Genomic DNA, 23,667 nt, shown 5'->3' on the forward strand with positions numbered 1-23,667 from the left:
TTGTCTGGGTGGTTAGTATGGTACGTTAGATAATGAGGTATTTTAAAATACGATTTGTCTGTAAAATGTGTCTCACTTATTAATAATATATTTATAAAATTTTGTTGTAGAAATATTATCACCTCGTCCTTATGATTCAGCAGGCCATTGGCATTCCATTCAGCTATTCGTAAAAAGAATTTTATTTGCATACGAGTTTACTTAGCATGTTTATTACCATGCTGTTTTGTTGCAAGATTTGATTAAACATGGCTTTGAATTCTTCTAAAAACTTCATAAGAATAGTGTTTGAATCTTGGTTATCTGAAGGAGCAGCAAGAGGTTGTCTATTACTCGCTGCATTAGCATAGCTTACATTTGGTCTTACTGTATTGGGTATAAAGTTTCTGTTACGTGCTTGCGACATATTTTGGTGATGATTTTATGTAGTTTGTGCTATATTTTTATTTCTATTTAAATTACGATAATATTCGCATCCTTTATAGTTAGCTGGGTGATCTCCTCCACATAAAGCACACGTAGCTGGTGTGTTCTTGTTCTTTTTACAGCTGTTTGTACTGTGCTGCCCTCCACATTTCACACAGACATATGGTCTATTGCAATATGTTTTTGAATGGTCATATAATTGACATCTCATACATTGGATGAAATTTTTGTTTTTTATGGGTGGTTCAATTTGTATATTGCAGTGTTGTAATTTCTGAATTTTATAAATATCTTGGTTATTGTCTGATGGTTCAAGGTCAACAAAGAACATATTTACCGGCTCTTTTGTAATTCTATGTTTAACATTAATGATGTTTCTTACCTTGTGACCCAGTTTTGTCAGTTCTTCTTTGATATCTTCTGTTGCATGTGAATAGTGAAGGTATTTAATTACGACTCTCTAGGCCCTTTCTTCCTTTGGTTGATATGTGTGATGAATAATGTTGTTCTCTCTCATATATCTTGATAATTTTCTGTATATTTCTGGATCGCTACAAATTATTTTGACTGTATTATTTGCCATAGTCCTGGTTTCGTATTGTTCAGCTTCAGCTATTTCTGTAAATTTTTTTCTTATTTCTGGGAAGTCGCTTACACCGTAAACAAATATTGGTGGTGGTTTAGGTTTTCTTGGCGCTGTTTCATTTTGATTGGTTTCATTTTCTTGGGTATCCGTTAGTGTATTATATTTGTTCGATAGTGTAATGGTATCATCTTCTTTGTCTGTTTCTACATTTGATCTGATTTTTCTGCGTTTTGTAGTTTTAACTACTTGCCATGAGTTTTTTGTTGACACATTTGCACTTTCTGGTTCGTCATCGCTTGTTGATGACATTCTGTAGTATTGCTGGCTATTTCTGTTATTTATATTGCTGTTGTGTGGCGCGTTTTGTTGATTTATATATTGTTCTTGATTGGGCGGAAATATCATATTCGTCGAAGAATTGGTGGTTGGTTGATTTATTTGCATATTGTACATACCTGGTGTTTGTGATGAGATTTGTGGATAACCCTGTATATTGTTGATTTGTGATTGACCCTGTGTGTTGTTTGGAATCTGCATTTGTGGGTAACAATTCATTTGGTTTGATGGATACTGGATTGGTAATGGCTGGCTGTTTACATTTTGCATTTGTTGGCTAACTATGTAGTTGTCGAATCCTGGTCCATTTCCCGTTGGAAACATTATAAATAAATTACTGAATTGTTTTTAAATTTAATTTGATGAGTTTATTGTTTTTAAGTCTATTACTAATTGATTGCTTTTTAATCACTTAACATTTACTTATCTGTTCAATTCGATAAAACCGGTCGCACGTTGATAACGGAGAACCACCTAACGTCCGCTCGGTTTGGAGTATCGATATGAACTATCAGTAAAAATGTACTGATAATTTGTCCATTTTCCTTTAATTATTATATCAAACATATTTGGGAGTGAATGTGAGTTTAAGTAACATATCCTAACCTTTCTAGAAAATAGTGTTTTTGCCATTTCACCATAGTAGGGCGGAATTTGACTTTTGTAGAGAATATCCTTATATTTGGCATGAATTGGCAGAGTAAATGCAATGGAGGTTCCACCGCTTCATTTTCCATTATTTGGATTGGAGTGGATTTTAAATAACCTAGGCATAATCTCAGGCGTTTATTTTTTTGAACTTCAAGTTTGTTTAGATGTGTATTGGCCGCTGATCCAAATAAATGACAGTTATAGTCGAAAATCGGCCTGATTATGTTACGGTAAAACATCAAAGTAATATGTGGGTCTGCTCCCCAATTTGTTTCACAGAAAGCTCTTAAAATGTTTATTGAGTTTTCTTATTTTTAACAATTTGATGAATATGATCTTTCCATAACAATTTCGTGCCTAGATAGGTACCAAGCTACTTAATACAGTTTTTTATAGTGAAATTAAATTTTCCCATATTAGGATTGCCTTGTGGAACTCTATGTTTTTGTGAAAAGTAACACACCAGTTTTTGCGTCAGAAATTTATAATCCTATTTCTTCATAGTACTGATTTGCGATTTCTAATGTGACTTTCAAATTATCCTCACGTGTACTTAATCATCATCAGCATATTGAAGAAGTTTTGTATGGTTGGGTATACTAACTTCAAGATCTGTGTTGTACAGGATATATAACATCGGGCTTAAAATACTCCCCTGTGGTAATCCAATATTGGTTAGTCGGGGGTATGAAAATTCCTCATTAAAAATTTTTTAAAAAGTTATTCTGTTAGAATATAAAGATTTTAAAAAGAGAGTAAATGATCTAGAGATTCCAATATACAACATTTGTTGGTAAAGAATGTCTAAATTTTTTTAATCGGAATTACCAGGTACTCTGTTTATTTTTGTACATTTACTTAAGGACCACCCTGTAGGTATATATTATTAAGTGTTGCGATTTTAGGTTTATAGGAAATGAAATCATAAACAAACCATTCGTCAACTTCCACTGGATCTAAACAAGTTGAACCTAACGTAGGCCTTAACTATTTTCTAATTTCTGGATTATATCCTTATATTCTTGTACCAATACCAAATATTGAATCATGTCCAATAAAGCACAGTAAATTGCTTTTTCACAAATATTTCAGTGGGCTGTAATGATAATTAAAATACCACCTGTTGACGTATTATTAAAGCATACGTTGTTTACTACTGAAAGACATATTAAATTCAAACGAAATATTAAATTTTATTAAATATAAATATATATAATTTTATAGTAAATTTAAGTATTATATAAACTAAATAATACGATTAAAAATTAAAAAATATATAATATATATATAATATATTATATAATTAATATATATGTATACATATATATATATATATATATATATATATATATATATATATATATATTTTTATGATATGTGAATGCGATGTAAGAAAACTACAAGTTGCTCTTATTTACCGGCTAGCTTTATGAAGATAAAAATATTTTTTTTTAAGTTGATTAATTTGTAATATTGATAAATTTAGAAATGCTTTTAATAAAATTTATTGAACGCCTGAAAATATAAAAAAATTGACAAACATTTATTCTACTCACCTTGTATTCTCTAAATCTCACAGGATACTGCTTTTTTTTTATGCAAAGTGAATCTTTTCTATTATTGATAAAAGAAAATTTCGTTTGTTTATCTAAAGTATAGAAAGAAACGTGCTGTATTTTGAATTTGAATTTTTACTTATTTTTCTTAGAACATGCAGACTCTTAACTCAAGCGAGTTCTGTGACCTGTAGTGCTTGATAAAGAAATACAAAATTATATAAAGCAAAAATCACCACACAAGAAGTTTTATTTTTAATGTACTGTGCAATTATTCACAAGTGATCAATTAAATATTACACAACGATATCTTGTATAATATATAAAAAAAATTAGTTAAGATTCTTCCAATAAATAAGCCAATACTTAACCGTTTAATACTAATATGAATGGATTTGGATTTATGACGTAATACAATATTGAAGTAAGTATATGAAATTAGTGTTTTGTGAAGTTGCAACAAGAAATACTTGATCTAATACGTGTTTGTTTGTCAAAGTATTTATAACCTCACTTACTATCTTTTTAGAGCGAAAACAAAGGTTTATAATCCTTCAATTTTTAGTTTAATATCGATTAACTGTTTTGTTTAATGATTTTAGTAAGCAAAAGAAACGGCGAATTATATTTGGTTAATATTACAAAAGCGATAATAAAATTTTTGTGAACTTGACTACAAATTAATTTTTTTTTTTTAACACAAAGATGATTTAGAATGATATAGGCTGTTTAAAAAGGTAAGGTTATTTCTAAAGAAATTTCAAAACTTGCGTTTAACTTTATTAAAGTTCACTTTCGTCTTTCAGATAATCCCTTCTCTAAAATTTTATGGAAATCTTCAATAACAAAGATTGCATCTTTCAGTGACGTCTTCTAATGGATTAGGGCCGCAAAACTATCAGAATTATCTCTCCAATGGTTGAGAAATATTTATAAGTACCCAAAATGAATTTTAAATGATCTTCAGTCAAAAATAAACACCAAACGGTCTCTTTATTCAGCGAGAATTCAAATGAGTGGAAAAACTCACCTTTCTGGTAGCTGTTGACCTCTTTATGATGACTGCTAACAATTCCCTTATCGGAAACTATACTGTTAATCTGCAGGCTTTGCTAAAATTTAATCAGAAACGATGGTTTCTTATCGGCAAGGTAATTTGAATATACTTTGTTATAATTCAGGACTTTTTTAAGGTTTTAAAATACTTTTGAAAAATTGTGCTTGCTGAAAAATCAAAAATTTTCTGGACTCTCTCGTAACTATTGATTTTCTTTCTTTTATTTTTCATTGCTTACCAGATCTCCAAGCATTTTGACAATGTTTTTAAAGATCTGACAGGATTTTTGTATATTTTTGACATTTATGATTAAAATAAAAATATTTTAAATTTTAATAAATTGTTAAATCTTGAGAACTATATTGACTTTTGAAATGAATTGAAACAAATACTAGAGAATTTAAGCTTTCTTTTGACATATAATTTCTACAACAAATGATAATTTAAATATTAAAATTTTTACTAACAAATTTGACATACACCAATTTTAACATGAATTAGTTGCTTTTATTTTGCTTTTATTTAATTTTAAAGCTATCTGAAAGCACTTTTGATATTGAATCACTGAGAATTGTCTTCAGATTACCTGTCCATTAAAGATTATATCATTCTGAAATCTTATTTATGAGCTATATCCTATTTCATCTACTAACACGTTTTATTTTCCGAGCTCTATCCATGTTAACTGTATGTTTACTAACAAATTGAAACTTCTTACTTTGTGAATAAATGACTTAAATATTTTATCTGTTTTAGGACTGTTGAAGATTCTATTGACTTGTATATATTAGAATTTGGATTATAATAAAAAAATGAAATTAATTAATGAATACAAATTTATGGTTTTTATTTCCACTCGATCCGAAGTGGTTTGATATTTGCTTTTTTTTGTATCTTTATGTTGTGGCTATATTGGCTTATTCTGTAAGTCTCTCTTACATAAATAATATAATATATATAACGAACAATAACTTAAGTTTAAATCATAATCAATTTCATGATCAACAATTCTTTTTGGTTTAAATTTTTTTTTTTTTTATATATACTTTTTTTTTATAATTGAAAAGTGTTTATCAACCAACTATAACTCAGTGGCTATAATAACTCACGTATCAAAAGAATCTTATTTCTATTATGCTAAATTTGTTTATAATAAACCAACTGGTTTTAATTATAATAATAATAAAATTATTTTGAAAACATTAATTAAATCTGGTGATACAATATAGTCGTTATTGGTTTGTTACATGTCTGTGAATTCTGCTTATTTTTGCTTTTAGTTTCTTTCTTATTGTTGAATCTAGTTTCAACTATTAAATTAACAACAATAATACAATTGTTTGAGTTAAATATATATGTGGTATATTCAATATTGTCATTTTGTTTTATGTTCACACTATTCATAAAAAAAAAACTGTTTAGGAGCTTTAATTTTATAACAATATATATATATATATATATATATATATATATATATATATATATATATATATATTTACACGACCCGACTATAGCTCCTCTTTTCAAAATGCGGTTATAAGTCGTCTTCTAGAAGGAGTGAATATCTTTAAAATATTATTCGTGTATATTAATTTTTTTACAATTCTTATAATGTATCGAAAATAAAAACATTATAATTTTTTATACAATTACCAAATTAAAATCAATTGGTCTTCCATCTAAAATTACTATACATACCTCCTCCAATGTATATTAAATTAACAAAATAAATCTTTCTGTTATTCAAAATATACGTCAAAACTACATTACAGTGGTTTACTCCTCCAAATATAAATCAGAGACTAAACGACGGTGGATACGTAAACCAAATAATATATTAGAGTATATTTGGCGCGAAAAAATCTGTAAGCCTAACGATTTCTAACGTTTTGTTTTGCAGTGATAAAATATTCTTTATTCATATTACACGTGTAGTGCACTGGAAACTCTAGGTATGTACTTATATAATTTTTACTTTGTTACAGAACGGGTAATAAATACAATTTAATATTGTTTCAATTTAATAGGTAGTTGGATTGAACAAAACTACTAGATAATTATGCAAAATAATATATTTTTTGTCTTCTCCACATTACACATCAGATATTTTTGTACACTTTACAAATATATCTGAACTACATTTATAAACACATATTATACAGTGTATCAAGGGATTGATTTAACTATACATGTAATGGATCAAACATTTTTGAATCTCGTTTTGATATTTTGGCGTCTCGGCTGGTTAGAGTTGCACAAGTTTGACTTGAATGTTTGAAATTGACTTGAGTTTGACTTAATTTCCAGTCAAACTCAAGTCAATCCTTCTGACAAATAATTCTTCTTCCTGTGTCACTCCTATCGGAGATTGGAAATCATCAAGGCTATCCTGACCTTGTTTACAGCTGACCTAAAGAGTTCATTAGTGGTGCAGCCAAAAAACTCTTTCAAATTCCGCAACCATTCTTTTACGGTCCAGATTCCGTTTTCCTTTTATTTTTCCTTGAATTATATTTTGAAGTAATGCGTATTTATGTCCTTTCATTAGGTGACCCAAATATTCTTTTCTTCATTTTATCGTTGGTAAAAATTTCTGGGTCTTTTCCTTCCCTTCTTAATAAGTTCCCAAGTATTTGTAACTTGATACTTTTTCAATTTGAATGCTGTTTATACTAATATATGCTGGTTGTGTCATGTTTTCACTGAAGACCATATACTTGTTTTTTTTATATTGATATTTATGCCCTAATTGTTGCAAGCAATATTTATGTTTGTAAGTAATCGTTGTAATTCTTCTACTGTTCTTGCAACTAATACAGTGTCATCCGCGTATTCAATATTATTTATAACCTCTCCACTGATTACGATTCATTCGTTTGCTTGCAAAAGGGGTTTCTGGCAGATGCTTTCACTATAAACATTACATAGCAGCGGTGACAAGATGCCTCCCTGTCATACTCCTCTACGTATTTCTATTGCCTGTGATGTCTTATTTTCTATTTTTATGATATTTTCCTGATTCCAATATATTTATATTGAGAATTATTCGCAGATCTTTATTATCTATGTCCTCTCTTTCAAGAATATCGCTTAGCTTATCATGGCGTACTCTGTCAAACTTTGGCAAATAATTCAAGTCAAGTCAAACTGGTCAATGGTTAAGGCTTTGAAAATTCAAACTGTTTGTTAAACTAGTTTGAAAGAAAGCACGTGGTGTTCGTGTGTATTAAGGTATAAAAAAAATTGCTTATTACAAGCTTAAATTTTTTATTTTAAGAAGATCTTTTCGGAATTAAATCATTCCATCATCAGTTAACTAAAAGAGAGAGTAAAAATACCAATATTAAAAAACACAAGTTAAAATTTAAATATATAGAAATAACACGTTGGTTTTTTACTACTTACATAAAAAGTTGTTAAAAAACATTGTATGGCCACTTAAAAAAAAAAAAAAAACTTTCGAAGGACATCCGTATTAAAATATAATCCTCATGGTTTTATCAAGGTAAATGCAATAGACTTATTGATTATTAAAAACTGAAGATGGGGGCATCTTACATGACCCCCTGTAGCTGGTGAAGTTTTTTCGACTTACATTACCTCTGATCTGTTCTGGAGTCTTGGGCTAACTGATATAAAGATGGTATGAAAAATCAGTTAGTACCCATCAATGTCAAGTGGAATGATGTAGTAGGAGCAAAAGTCATTGTGCTTAAGTTTGTGAATAGGCAGTTTTTAGTGAAGTATTGTGTTTTGTGTGTAGTAAATTCAATAGCAATTTTTGGTATTTTAAAGAGGTGGTAGAATGTAAAACAATGAATGACTGTGATGTGAAATAAATTTGGTATACCAGGGTAAGGCAAAATTTAAGTTAGGTAGTTGAAATTAATAAATCATTTGGAAGCGGTAAAGAAAATGTTATTACCTAATTGTTTCCTTGTATGAAGTAGATATGGATAAAAGTTGGTTTGAAATTTGTGGAAGATGAATCGAGGAAAAAGAAATAAAAGAAAGAGAAAGAGAAGGAAGTAGGAGATGAATGTAAAGATGTAAGCTGGGGATACTGAAACTGATTGTGATAAGAGATTGATAGATGTAGTGTGAGTATTTATAAGAAAATCTGTGTGATTAGTCAGATGGTAGTTATTGGAGAGGATGGGAAATGGGATATTGGAAAAGTGATGTTAGTGTATTAATGGTGACAAGAATAGAGTTAAGTATGGCGGATTAAATAAGGTGGTATTAAGATATGGGAAATTAGAAAGAAATGTAGAAGTAAGTAAAAATGGATGTGTAGTTAACAGAAAGAAAGTTAGATCAGGAAAATAATTGTCGATGAAGTGGAACAAAGTCTCTATTGATGCTGGTGTGACGATTAACACAATTGGGACTGGTTTTCTTTTCCTTGACTATTTCCAAATCCTCAAAAAGGTCAAGTTTGAGATAATCTCTACCTGGGATGTTATGAAGAAGAGAAATATCATCTGGTACCTTGATTGTGTGATTGTGATATTTATAAATATCACAATCACACAATCAAGGTACCAGATGATATTTCTCTTCTTCATAACATCCCAGGTAGAGATTATCTCAAACTTGACCTTTTTGAGGATTTGGAAATAGTCAAGGAAAAGAAAACCAGTCCCAATTGTGTTAATCGTCACACCAGCATCAATAGAGACTTTGTTCCACTTCATCGACAATTATTTTCCTGATCTAACTTTCTTTCTGTTAACTACACATCCATTTTTACTTACTTCTACATTTCTTTCTAATTTCCCATATCTTAATACCACCTTATTTAATCCGCCATACTTAACTCTATTCTTGTCACCATTAATACACTAACATCACTTTTCCAATATCCCATTTCCCATCCTCTCCAATAACTACCATCTGACTAATCACACAGATTTTCTTATAAATACTCACACTACATCTATCAATCTCTTATCACAATCAGTTTCAGTATCCCCAGCTTACATCTTTACATTCATCTCCTACTTCCTTCTCTTTCTCTTTCTTTTATTTCTTTTTCCTCGATTCATCTTCCACAAATTTCAAACCAACTTTTAACCATATCTACTTCATACAAGGAAACAATTAGGTAATAACATTTTCTTTACCGCTTCCAAATGATTTATTAATTTCAACTACCTAACTTAAATTTTGCCTTACCCTGGTATACCAAATTTATTTCACATCACAGTCATTCATTGTTTTACATTCTACCACCTCTTTAAAATACCAAAAATTGCTATTGAATTTACTACACACAAAACACAATACTTCACTAAAAACTGCCTATTCACAAACTTAAGCACAATGACTTTTGCTCCTACTACATCATTCCACTTGACATTGATGGGTACTAACTGATTTTTCATACCATCTTTATATCAGTTAGCCCAAGACTCCAGAACAGATCAGAGGTAATGTAAGTCGAAAAAACTTCACCAGCTACAGGGGGTCATGTAAGATGCCCCCATCTTCAGTTTTTAATAATCAATAAGTCTATTGCATTTACCTTGATAAAACCATGAGGATTATATTTTAATACGGATGTCCTTCGAAAGTTTTTTTTTAAGTGGCCATACAATGTTTTTTAACAACTTTTTATGTAAGTAGTAAAAAACCAACGTGTTATTTCTATATATTTAAATTTTAACTTGTGTTTTTTAATATTGGTATTTTTACTCTCTCTTTTAGTTAACTGATGATGGAATGATTTAATTCCGAAAAGATCTTCTTAAAATAAAAAATTTAAGCTTGTAATAAGCAATTTTTTTTATACCTTAATACACACGAACACCACGTGCTTTGTATTCAACAGGTATACTAGCCACTCCTGGATATTTCCACTTCATGGTTTGTTCCAGTTTCACTTTTAGTTTGAAAGAGTTTGAAAATAATTTATTTATTTTAGTAGATATACTTTTTTTTTCAAGATAAAAATAATATTAAGATGCCAATTTAGATAACAAAATTCGATTCAGGTCAGAATAGAGTTGTAAATTCAAGAAAATGATTCATTTACACGTAAAATTGCCTGCTTAGCAAGTTTCATTTTATCGGTGATAATTTTATGCCTTCTATTCTGTCAACCATATCATTTTTTTGTTTATTTAAATGTTGCATAGATTACGGCAAAAAATCCGTTGGATAGTTTTTTTATAATACCAAGTGTATCTGATTTAGTGAAATTGATCCGATTTTTGTGAAATTTTGTATTTTGACATAATTTCATATTTTGAAAAACTTTTATTAATATAATTTTGCCGTATTATTGACCGAAATGAATTTTTTTTTTCTCAACTGTCACGGACAACTTGAATTTTAAAAAGTAAACATGTGCTTGAAATTATTTTCAGATCAAGCAGGCCGGGACCCCAAAACATCAATACGAGCATAACAATTTTGTATAAAAGTATAAGAGTCTAAAAAAAGTAGGGTTCAAATTTTTGCCCACTCAGTTAAACAATACTTAGATATTTTATCACCAGTATATTTTTAGGATGAAACCAATTCGTTTTTGTAACAGAGCGTTAAGTCCCGTAAAAATTAACCAATCAGTAAGCGAGAAAGTAAATTCAACTGAAATTCTTTCGGTAAGTTCCAGTTAGATTTTTAAAAAAACATTGCTTATACTTAAATAAAAAAAATATTTTGTAGATCAAAAGCTCTCGATTTTATAGTGGATCTAAAGAAAATATACTCCCTTGTAATTTTACACTACAAGAACAACATAACAAAGATGAAGATCAGTATAAAGTTGGTAAAAAAACCGCTAATGAAATATTACCGATTGAAAATTCTAATGCATCTGACATTTCTTCCGTAAGTTTAACATTTAAGAGCATTTTATTCTCAAATATGAACGGTATGCGGCAAAATAAACAGTACTAAAATGCGTATGCCTCATATTTGTATGTGTCATGCGCCGAAACGTATTAAGTGGTTTCTAAACGACGTTATAACTTATGTCTATGTCATGATAATTTTAGGTGCTTCAGGATGGTTCTTAGTTTTGCAGAAAATTTTTTTATCGTGGAGTACTATTTTCGATCATACGGAAAAGGTCGCGAAATCGGTCCAAAAAGCTTAAAATCGACAATAGTTTTAGCAGGACGGGCAATCTGTCACACGGTCAGTAAGTCTCTTCGAATACTGTTCAGTGATTTTCCATACCCATCGCAATTATCAGGCCTAACATAACTAACACCACATGATAGTACATGTGGGGAATGCTGAAGGAGGCAGACCGATACAATGTCTGACATTCCGGAATAACAAACTCCAATTAGATTTTTTTAGTGCCAGAGGGCATCTTTAACATCTATTTTATCGAAAACGTCGTCGTGAATAATGTTGGTAAGGCTATATCATGTATACTAAATATATAGATATTCATATACATTTCAATATTCATTTCAGTACTGTTTATTTTACCGCCTACTGTATTTCCCTACTTCAGTCACTTTTTACTATGAAAAATAATTTTAGGAAATATCCTTAAGTTCCCCTCAATTTTATGGTTCACCTGACAGTATCTTCACACCTGAAGAAAGTGATAAAGATAACACAGATTCTCCAGACTTAGAAACTCCATCACCAGCTTCTGATGAAATGTTAGATTCCAATTATGTTCCCTTCGATGATTCTTCAGTAAGTGCAATAAAACTTTTAAAAGAATAAAATGTGTTGTGTACTCTGTAATATTGAAATGGATAACAGAAAAAATATAATATTTATTTAATTGGGTTTTTAGGAAAAGTCTTCAGGTTCTCCAGAAATAAATAATTTTTCTTCCCACTTTTGTCCAAAACAAGTTAACAAAGATGAGTTAAATATTGAGGTAAGTTTATTTCAAATATTTTAGCAATATAATTCAAAGCACATACTTTTTAGGAACAATCTAATTCACCTTCGTCTTCTGTCAGCCTAAATATCCATCAACATGTGGAAGAAACTTGCAATATAAATACGAAGTCTTTAAAAAAATCTGTTGTTTGTTACTTTTGTGAATCAGTTGTATTAAATTTTCCTAGACATATACTACGAAATCATCAAAGCGAATTAGAAGTTCAAAAAATTTTGGTTTACCCTCCAAGAAGTAAAACGAGAAAGCAATTGTTATTTGCTTTGAGAAAAAAGGGAAACTATTTGTTAGGTTCTGCAAATTTAAAACCAGTTAGGAAAGGATCTGCAGATACAAACTACCTACCGTGTGACCACTGCTTCGGCATGTATTCGGCAAAAAACTTATGGCGCCACAGAAAAATATGTAATCCTGATTCAATAACCAGAAATTCCCAATCACAAGCACAAAATTTCTTATTAAGGCACCTTAAATTGGACACTTATTTAAAAGAAACTGTTTTTCCTCGAATGCGAGCAGACAATGTATCACTCGTGGCTAAAAAAGATCCGCTCATTTGTGCGTTTGGCTCAAGATATTTGAAGATCCATAGAGAACAACACTTTATACCAGTAGCGTCAAGAAAAATGAGGGAATTAGCTAAAATTGTTATCGAACTAAGAAAAAATAGTTCCTCAATCAAAACGCTTTTTGACTCGTTGAAACCAGAATATTACGATTCTTTAGTTTTTGCTACTAAAATAGTTTCAAAATATGATAACGAGAGCAAAACTTACATTAAAACAGTGTTGTGATATAGCACTTATGCTTAATGCGAAAAAGTCTGAGTTTACAGTTAGAAGTGCCAGCGCTAAAGCTGACTTAAAATCTTTAATACAAATAATAGAAGGAAATTGGAAATATGATATTTCCAGTCAAGCTGCAAATGATTTAGACATGAAAAAATGGAACAAAGTGACGTTAATACCACTAGCAAGTGACCTTAAGCTATTGAAAAACTATCTCGTGCGAACTGCGAAGGGCAAATGAATCTTGTGATAAATTACAGAAAAATAATAATGATATTAATTCTTACGTGTTTCTGTTAGAAACTATATATTGCCGTCTTATCTTATTAAATAGAAGGCGTCCTGGTGAATTAGAAAGAATGACCATACAGAGTTACATTAACGCTAAAGATAATCAATGTTATGAAGAATTTTCTGAAGCAATTTCAGAAACCGAAAGAATTTTAATGAAAAGTTTTAGAAGAATAGTAATAAAAGGTAAAAGGGGACGTGGTGTACCCGTCCTAGTAAGTAAGGATGTACAAGAACACTTAGAAATGATTACAAAATGTAGAGATTTACTTTTAAAAACACCTAGTATTTACCTTTTTGTTAATCCAAAATTTGATAAACCAATTCGAGGGTATGAAGTAATGTCAAAATATGCTAAATTATGCGGAGCTAAAAATCCTAGTGCTCTTACATGTACAAGGCTGAGAAAACATCTAGCAACGCTAACCCAGTTGTTTACCATGTCGGAAAATGACATAGAGCAACTGGCTTCATTTATGGGGCACACATTAGGAATTCATCGATCTTCATATAGACTCCCCGATGACATTTATCAAACTGTAAAGATCTCTAAGTTGCTCCTGTTAATGGAGAAAGGTAAAGCAGGTCAATTCAAGGGAAAAAGTTTAGAAGAAATAGAGATAAATTTGGAAGAAGACATTATGGAAGATGATGATGGACATAATAACGAGGTATTTGGGGAACAAAAAAATGAAACCAATGATGTTATTGAATCAAAAGGTTCAGAAAGTTGTAATAATGAAAAAAAAGGGAATATTGGATATGAAGGCAAAAAATAAAAAAAGGGTTTTAGTTCCGTGGACAGAAAATCAGAAGAAAGTAGTCAAAATGTATTTTAAAACCCACATTAAACAAAAGAGGCCCCCCAAAAAATCGGAATGTGAAGATCTGATTTTAAAAAATCCTGATATATTAAAAAATAAAAATTGGCTCAAAATAAAGGTCTTCGTTCAAAATGAATATAAAAAGTGTTAAATGTCCAAGTTTTTTTCGAAATTCAGTTTTTGCAATATATTCTGAGTTTTCGTTAAGTATTTTTATTTGTGTTTATATATTCAGTTTTGTTCAGATTTTTATTATTTGTTTTTAAATATAAATAATGATTAAAATTAAATATTTATAACGAACATATATACATGTTTTTTTTCGTTAGCCCTTGTTAAAAATTTACAAATGATTATCAATAATATATATATAGCCCTTAAATAATCAGATTCGTTTACAATATAACAAATATATTACATTTGAATTCATTTTTCGTTTTCACCATCACTTTTATTGTGAACAAAAACCTGTCTACTTTGATTCAGATTTTTTGTTAAAATATATATATTATATTACTTTAAATATTAAAGAAAGATTGGAAGACTATTAAGTAGTTTTCGAATCATTATTCCAGAGGAGGACTAAACCACCGTAATATAAAAATAGGAAGAACTAAGGTCGGTAAACTATAATTTGAATATACGTAACGAAATATACGCCGACGCTGGCGACACAACAAGTAATGTGGCGATAATATTGAACTAAAGTATTCAAACGTACAAAAACATGCAATAACTCATCCATCTGAAATTTTGCTCAATGGTTTAGAATGACGTTTAGACTTCTTTTATAATGATTGCGATAAGTCCTCCGTATACGGAGGACCTACCACAGTGGAGGACCTATTATATGTAAATTTCCTATATAAGGAGGAGCTATCCACTGGTGCGTATATATATATATATATATATATATATATATATATATATATATATCTTCTTCTTACGGTACCTAACCGTTCCGGATGTTGGCGATCAGCGTAGCTATCCTAAACTTGCAGCTATTCGGAATAGTCCGGTTGTAGACGTATTAAACTACTTCCTTAGGTTTTGAAGCCAAGATATTCTTCTTCTCCGTGGTCCTCTCTTTCCAAAAACCTTGCCCTAAAAAATAAGTTACAATAAGCCATATCTGTGTTTATTTCTCATAACAGGGCCAAGCGACATTACTGTTTGTAAACCATCTAGGCAATCTGCAAAAACTACTGCGTCGTCAGCATATCTTATGTTGTTTAGACGCACTCCGTTAACTAAGAATCCTGCCTCTAGTTGTGCCAGTGCTTGCTCGAAAATACGCTTTAAGTACATGTTAAATAGCACTGGAGACAGAATGCATCCTTGTCGCAGTGCTCTATTTATGGAGATTATCTCTGACAACTGGTCATCTACTTTAATGTTGGCAGTTTCGTTGTAATATAAATTATACATAATTCGCAAGCATCTATCATCCAAGCCCGCTTCATTCAAAATAGATATGAGCCTGTCATGTTTTACTCTATCAAATGCCTTTTTATAGTCGATAAAACAAATATGTACATCACAGTAGACATCTCTGGATAAGCAATAATATAGCGAATAGAGCTTCTCGGATACCTAAGCTATCACGAAATTAAAATTGTGTCCATGACACTTGCTCTTTACATTTTTTATATATTCTGTTATGTATATATATATATATATATATATATATATATATATGTATAAATATATATATATATATATATATATATATACATATATGTATGTATATATATAAATTAAGAATCACTCGAAGAGTGGTGAGTTTGTCGGTCAAAAGTTGGAGAGAAAAAAGACAAAGAAGGTGGCTACTTCATCATTGAAGACGTTTCGTTTTCCAATCAGAAAGCATCATCAATTCATCTAAAAAGAACAATATGAAAAACCAAACATCCATAGAAAAGTTATTATAAGTGTGTTACCTCAAAAAAAACATGTAGCAGTCAATGATATTAAATATGTAAAGAAGCTTACGACAATGGACATTATATATTGTATACACAATTAATTGAAACTAAATACAGTTTACAAATTAACTCAAACTTAGCACAGCAAAAGACCATGTGGTAATTGTACATGTATATAAAAGCGTATAAGCCAACCACGTAAGAAATTTGCCAATTAGACATGACGCTAACGTATTTTAAAATTGACAGTTCTCGGTCATACAATGATTTATTGTTATTATTATTTTGAAATGCAAAAGCCTAAAATAATTATGAACATTTAATAAATAATACAAAACATATCACATAAATAATAATATCAATATATATATATATATATATATATATATATATATATATATATGACATTCACAAAAAAGAACATGGACAAGATTCGAAAAACTCAGCGAGCCATGGAACGACAGATGCTTGGTATCTCACTAATAGATCGGCAAACGAACGAAGCAATCCGGAACAGAACAAAAATAAAGGACGCCGCGAAACAAGCAGCTAAATTAAAATGGAAATGGGCTGGACACCACGAACGTCTCGAAGATGGTAGATGAAACAAAGAAGTCGGAAACTGGCGACCGTACGATGCGAAGAGACCAAGAGGAAGACCTCAAATGCGCTGGAGCGACGATATCAAAAGAGTCGCAGGCCCAAAGTGGAAACGCCTAGCACACAACAGGGATGAATGGCGAGAAATGGGAGAGGCCTTTATTCGACAATTCGGATAGAAAAAGGGCTATAAAAAAAATATATATATATATATATATATATATATATATATATATATATATATATGTATATATAATATTATATATATATATATATATATATATATATATATATATACATATATATATATATATATATATATATATATATTATATATATATAATATATATATATATACATATATATATATATATATATATATATATATATATATATATATATAATATTAAATATATATACAAAAGGAACATTTTTATTCCCAATAGACAAAGAGAGTGAAAATATATCTTCTGTCTCCCTCTTACTCATATCTTACATATGTATATAGATAATATATATATATATATATATATATATATATAATATTAAATATATATACAAATATATATATATATATATATATATATATATATATATATATATATATATATATATATATATATATATATATATATATATATAATATTAAATATATATACAAAAGGAACATTTTTATTCCCGATAGACAAATAGAGTGAAAATATATCTTCTGTCTCCCTCTTACTCATATCTTACATATGTAATGATTTCACCGATTCACTCCTGTGCAAATTTCCAACGTCGACCGCGCGTATAGAAGTATAACTTCAAAAAGTAATACAAGGCCAGTATAGAAACTTTACTTTAAAAACAGTGTTGATAAAACAGATTCAAAAATTCAAATGACGAGGTAATATTAACGATGATGAAAGCTGGGAAAAACTCAAAAATAACATAATTAACGCCGCAACAGAATCACTTAAAGAGAGGAAAGTAACAAACACTGACATATCAAAAAGAAAAACCTCATTGTTTAGAAAGGAAGTGAAGACAAAATGTGAAGAAAATAAGAAAGCCTTTTTACAATACAGAACACAACAAACACAACAGGCATACAACTACTATAAACGAGTCAAAAATGAAACGAATACTTTAGTTAGACAAATAAAAAAGGAATACGGGCTGAGCTTCTCAAAACAGATGACACAACTTAAATGGAACATAAAATTAAAAATATCGAGAATGGTCATAGGACAGAGAAAAGAGATGACCGAACTAATAAGAACAAAACTTATTTAGAATTAAACAGCGATTCATTAAAGGTGACGATAATGAACCATTGAGAAGAGGTCTTCTTTAAGTCAATAAATTAAAATTTGTCTTATGGCAAATCTATTTTTATCTATATTGCCCTATGATATCTCGTATGCCGCTATATGTTAAGTAATATTAAAGATACTGTAAAGTGCTCTTTTGGTAGTCGCCTTGTTTGTTTTTTCCATCTGAATATATTCGTTTATCCTCCCCTTTCATTTGTCTATGTGCTATGTCGCATGTTAGGATTAGGTGATCCTGTCGTTAGCTTTTTAGCAATTATTTTATCAGGCATTCGTACTGTGATTGTAAGTCGCTGTGATTAAATGAACGTTACGACATCTAGTTTATTAAAGAGTTGGTTAATTTGAAATTATATCTTTTGCGCCACTGACCTTGATCGTTTATAGCTCTAAATAGTTTTCGGAGTATCTTACGCTCAAATATTCCCAGAAGTGTTCTACTTCTTGTGTAATTTCATCCATTACTTTGATGAAATCTTCCCAACAAATATTTATGCTACTCATTTATTCATGAGAATTTTCATTTGCGTTATTCTTTTACTTCATAATGAACACATAAATTCGATAGTCCTACGCAGTATGATAAAATTGTCAAAAACATATATACATCTATAAAATTATATAAATATGATAAAACCTGTTTTACTTGTTAAAAATTGTTAATAATAGACTAATAGTAATGAAATAGTCAAAGATAATGATAATAATAAAATAGATTAATAATAATCATTAAATAAATAGATTAAAACCTTGTGAATTACATGAATATCTTGAGGTAAATATATATAAAAATAGAGATCATATATTGTCTTACTAAAAATAAGTGACCTAATCGTATTAAAAAAAAATATGTATCCCATTTTATATCTGCTCCATTTTCGTCTGGTCTAGGATCTTCATCTTCCTTTGCCCTATCCGTTTCGGACGTTGGCTATTAACAAGGCTATTTTGACTTTGTTCACGGCACCTCTGAACAGTTCGGTCGATGTTAGTCCGAACCATTGTCGCAAGTTATGCATCCATGAGTGTCGTCTTCTTCCCGGTCCCCTCCTACTGTCGATTCTTCCTTGGACTATTAACTGTAGCAGCCGGTACTTAGTATTTCTCATGACATGTCCGAAGTACTCAAGCTTCCGTTTCTTTACGGTGAAGATTAGGTCTAGGATCGCCATATAATAATTTTGGATAATCATATAATGTTTATTAGATTGCTTCCATCAAGAGTTCCATATAGTGGAACTCTAGAAGTAGTTTACCCCCTGCATGTGGTTGATTAACTCACTGGATACTCATAATTACTTTATTAGTTCTTTAAGTACAATAATAAAGAGAGTACCCAGTTGACGGATGACAACACTAGCTTCAACTGTTAACCCTTAATTTTTAATTCTTAATAATATACTCCAGTTATTATTACTTCACATTATTAAATAAGCTTTCCATTACATTGCAAATTTCACTAGGTCAGCGCGTGTTCTATTTACACCAATATTTTCAATGTCATAAACAAACAATCGCATTGAGCAATAAGCAATGAATAATATTATTAAATGGATTTTAAATTTTTAAACTGAATAAGATTACTTAGATCTGATTTCTGGATGCTTAATTAAATCCCGTTACATGTACTTAGTTTTGTCTTAGTTGATGCCAAGACTGACCCGTTTTGCCGTTGTTTACAATTCTAGGAAATATTGCTTAACATCTCGCTTGCTACGCCCTATTATGTCAATATCATCAGCGTATGCTAAGATTTGTATCGATCTATTGCAAATAGTACCACCGTCTCTAATTATTCGTGTGTCTCGGACTGCCTTTTCCAAGGCGATGGTAAATGGGAGGCAATCCAAGTCATCTATGTGTCTGCCTTTTAGAAGTAAATCTGATGTGGTATTTTCCAACTATTAAAACTGTGTAAACTTTTAGCCTTTCGTAGAAAATATTTGCTAGTATTTTGTAATCCATCACGCCTTGAGATCATTCACAGGACATGGTCTCGTTTTACCAGACAAGCAGTAAAAGTTTACGCAGTGATTGTAGCAGGGCGTCACCGTCATTCTTGTAGAGCGCACTAGAAATTTGATCAGTTCCTGGGGCTTTATTATTTTTAATCTTTTTAATGACTTTATTAACCTCTTCAGTGGTAGTTTGTTGCGTTTGGATTTAATAAATTTTAATTATTTCGATCTGCTACAGTGTATTATATCTTTGCCATTATATCTTCGATATAATGGCCGTTAAATTTTATGCCGAAAAATTCAATTGAGGCAGTATCACCTATTATATTTTCTTCTTTATACAGCTCCCCCTTCTCGGCTTAAACTCTTTACTCATTTTGTTTACATTTCTGTAGAACTTTTGAGTTTCGTTTTGTTTTCTAACTGCTTTTCTTTATATTGCCTTTTTTGCTTATATTTATTCTTTTTTCTTCCCTTTTTATTGTCCGGTATTCCTCCTTTGCTTTTCATGTGCATCTAGCTTGATTTGCCTTAAAGTATGCTCTATTTTTATTATCTGTTGCTTCTTGGCACTCGTCGTCAAACCGTTCATTTTGTTTAACTGGTTTCTTTTTCTTCGATATTTCTGATGCTTTCTCAGTTATTATGTTTCTACATTTTGTCTACAATCTCTCCACATTTCCCCAGCTTCCACGCTCTCTATTTCCTCATCCATTTGTCTCGTATACTCTTCCGCAAAGGTTTTAATGCGCAGATTATCAACAATAATTATGTCTTGTTTTATATGTTTATGCTTCCATCGGTTTGATATTCTTCCTCTGATTTTAAGCATTACAAAAAAGTAGTCACTATTTATGTTTGGACCTCGGTAGCTTCTGACATCGATGAGGTCAGAAGAATTCTTTATGATTACTTTTTAATAATTATGATAATGCCAAATAAGCAGTATTTTCAATAATGAATAATCGAAAAATGTAACTTATTTTTTTCATATAACACGTATAACCTAATAATGACATAAGGATTATCAAAATCTGTAAAAATTAGTGGCAACCACATAGTGGGACATTATGAATTAACTGCTAAAAACCAAACAAGACAAGAAAAGTAGGCTGCGAAAATAAACCAGCCAGACTATAGAAGAGCTGTTCTATTATATATATTCTATTTTATTTTTTTCTTCTATTTTATTCGATTTTAATCCACATAATGTGAGGGTCACTTTTCTCCGATTTCATCAATGTTTTATTAACAAACTTCATTATTATACGAATATTTTTTCTTACCAAAGCAAATCATCGGTAAAATTTATGAATAGTATAATGTGCATCATTTAATATAAATTATTAAGTAAAAATTATGCCGCTATATAAATTCCGTATATTTTAATAATCTACTAAATATGAGAAATTAAGTTCGAATTGGCATATCGCTTTACTTAGTTCTATTTCGGTATATTTAATCATAACATAACCATCCCAAACATTAATTCGGAGATAATAAGTCCTTTTCATACATGCTTTAAACGACCTTTAACAACAATAAACTCTGTAAGGAGCTTTTTACATTCCAGTTACGTTTTGTGTTAAGTTCCCGAAGCCGTTTTTCCCTTCCCGGCTTAATTATTTGCCTACGCATAAAGCGTGCTCTCTTTCTCGTACGTGACTGGGGCCTTTTTGTGCATCCCGATCCTCTTGCACAAAACTTTAAAAGGAGGGCTCTGAGAGGATTTTCCACATGAATCACAGGCGGATTCTTAGGGGACACTAGCATCACTTTTCCTTTTTCTATTCAATAGCAGTGGAGTTGCAGAAAATTGAAAATCTCAGATAAAGAGTATTTCAGTATAAAAGATGCAAATGATTAAAAAAGTCATGCGTTCATAATTAACTAGGTATATCTTGTTAGTTGTAACATATATTTGGAATAAATATAAATGGACAAATACTGCAAAACAATTAAAAAATTTGTTAGAATTAAATATATAAATAGCACTACCAAAATTCTTCTTATATTAATAGTAAACTTAATAATGCACGTCAACATAACATTGGCGTATTTATCAAATAGTTGGGATTCTTTTTTTGAAAATGTTTACTTTTAAAATTCTAAAATAAGCAACACTGTACCTTATCAAAAGTAATAAATACTAGATAACTAGTTTCAAGGTTTCATGACACGTAAAAACATACACATTATAAACAGAATAAGAGCAGCTACAACATTTTTAACTACAATAGATACAAGAGCGGTAAATTGAAGGTAAGAAGACCAACAGGGATATTTTGTTTGACTCTATCAGACTAGATTTTAGGACAAAGAAATTGAATGCAAAAAATCAGATGCAACAGAAAAGACCTTGATAATTAGGCGACACAGGACCGTGAGACTTGGAGAAATGTCTTGGAAAGACAGCATCTAGAAAGACATGTGTGTGTGTGTAAAAGATAAAATCTTTTAGCGAAAGCCGCTATCGCTTTATTAAATTAAATGGCCAAATATATGGCCTAGGAGGCCACGGCTGCCAAAGCAGGTGGCGCCTTTGTAAACTAACTACTGTTGTAGTAAAGTTTTGGGAGACATTCGTTGGACTTTCGAGTTTCGAGAATCCGAGTTTGAATTTGTATCAGCCCAAGTGTCTGATGAGTCTGGGATAGGCCGAAATGATCATAACACTTTATTGATAGCGATTCGAGCACGGGAAGTTTAACGAATTTGTCCTCCTAGGCCATATATTTGGCCATTTAATTTAATAAAGCGATAGCGGCTTTCGCTAAAAGATTTTATCTTTTACACATTTCGCATAGCGCAGAGGATACAGAAAACGATATTATCATATCGTTTTCGTTCACGGACGCCAAAGCAGGTGGCGCCTTTGTAAGCTAACTACTGTTGTAGTGAAGTTTTGGGAGACATTCGTAGGACTTTCCGAGTTTGAATTTGTATCAGCCCAAGTGTCTAATGAGGCTGGGATATGCCGAAATGATCATAACACTTTATTGATACCGATTCGAGCACGGGAAGTTTAACGAATTTGTCCTCCTATGCCATATATTTGGCCATTTAATATATGTATATATATATATATATATATATATATATATATATATATATAATCCTAAACCCATTTACCCTAAGGTGTCGGGTTCTTGGATAATACTCGTAATAAATGACACATAGATGTAGCAAATTGAAGTCTTGTGTGTGTATGTGTGTGTGTGTGTGTGTGTGTGTGTAATTTGTAATCGATCTATCACCGACTATTGTCTTCTGTTCTGAGTTGAGAGGTTTCAAGCTGTAACGCCATTTTTAATTTAGCTCAATAACGTTACCTGACTGAGACTTAAATCTTAATTATACTTAATATATTCAATACCTGCATGGCTATTAAAATGTTTGTCAAAACATCCCAGGAAACACCGTACTCGCTCATAGTAAGGCAAATGAGCCAATAACGCATAAACAAATCCCTTA

Source organism: Diabrotica undecimpunctata, chromosome 2 (genome assembly GCF_040954645.1).
Source record: "Diabrotica undecimpunctata isolate CICGRU chromosome 2, icDiaUnde3, whole genome shotgun sequence".
NCBI lineage: Eukaryota > Metazoa > Arthropoda > Insecta > Coleoptera > Chrysomelidae > Diabrotica > Diabrotica undecimpunctata.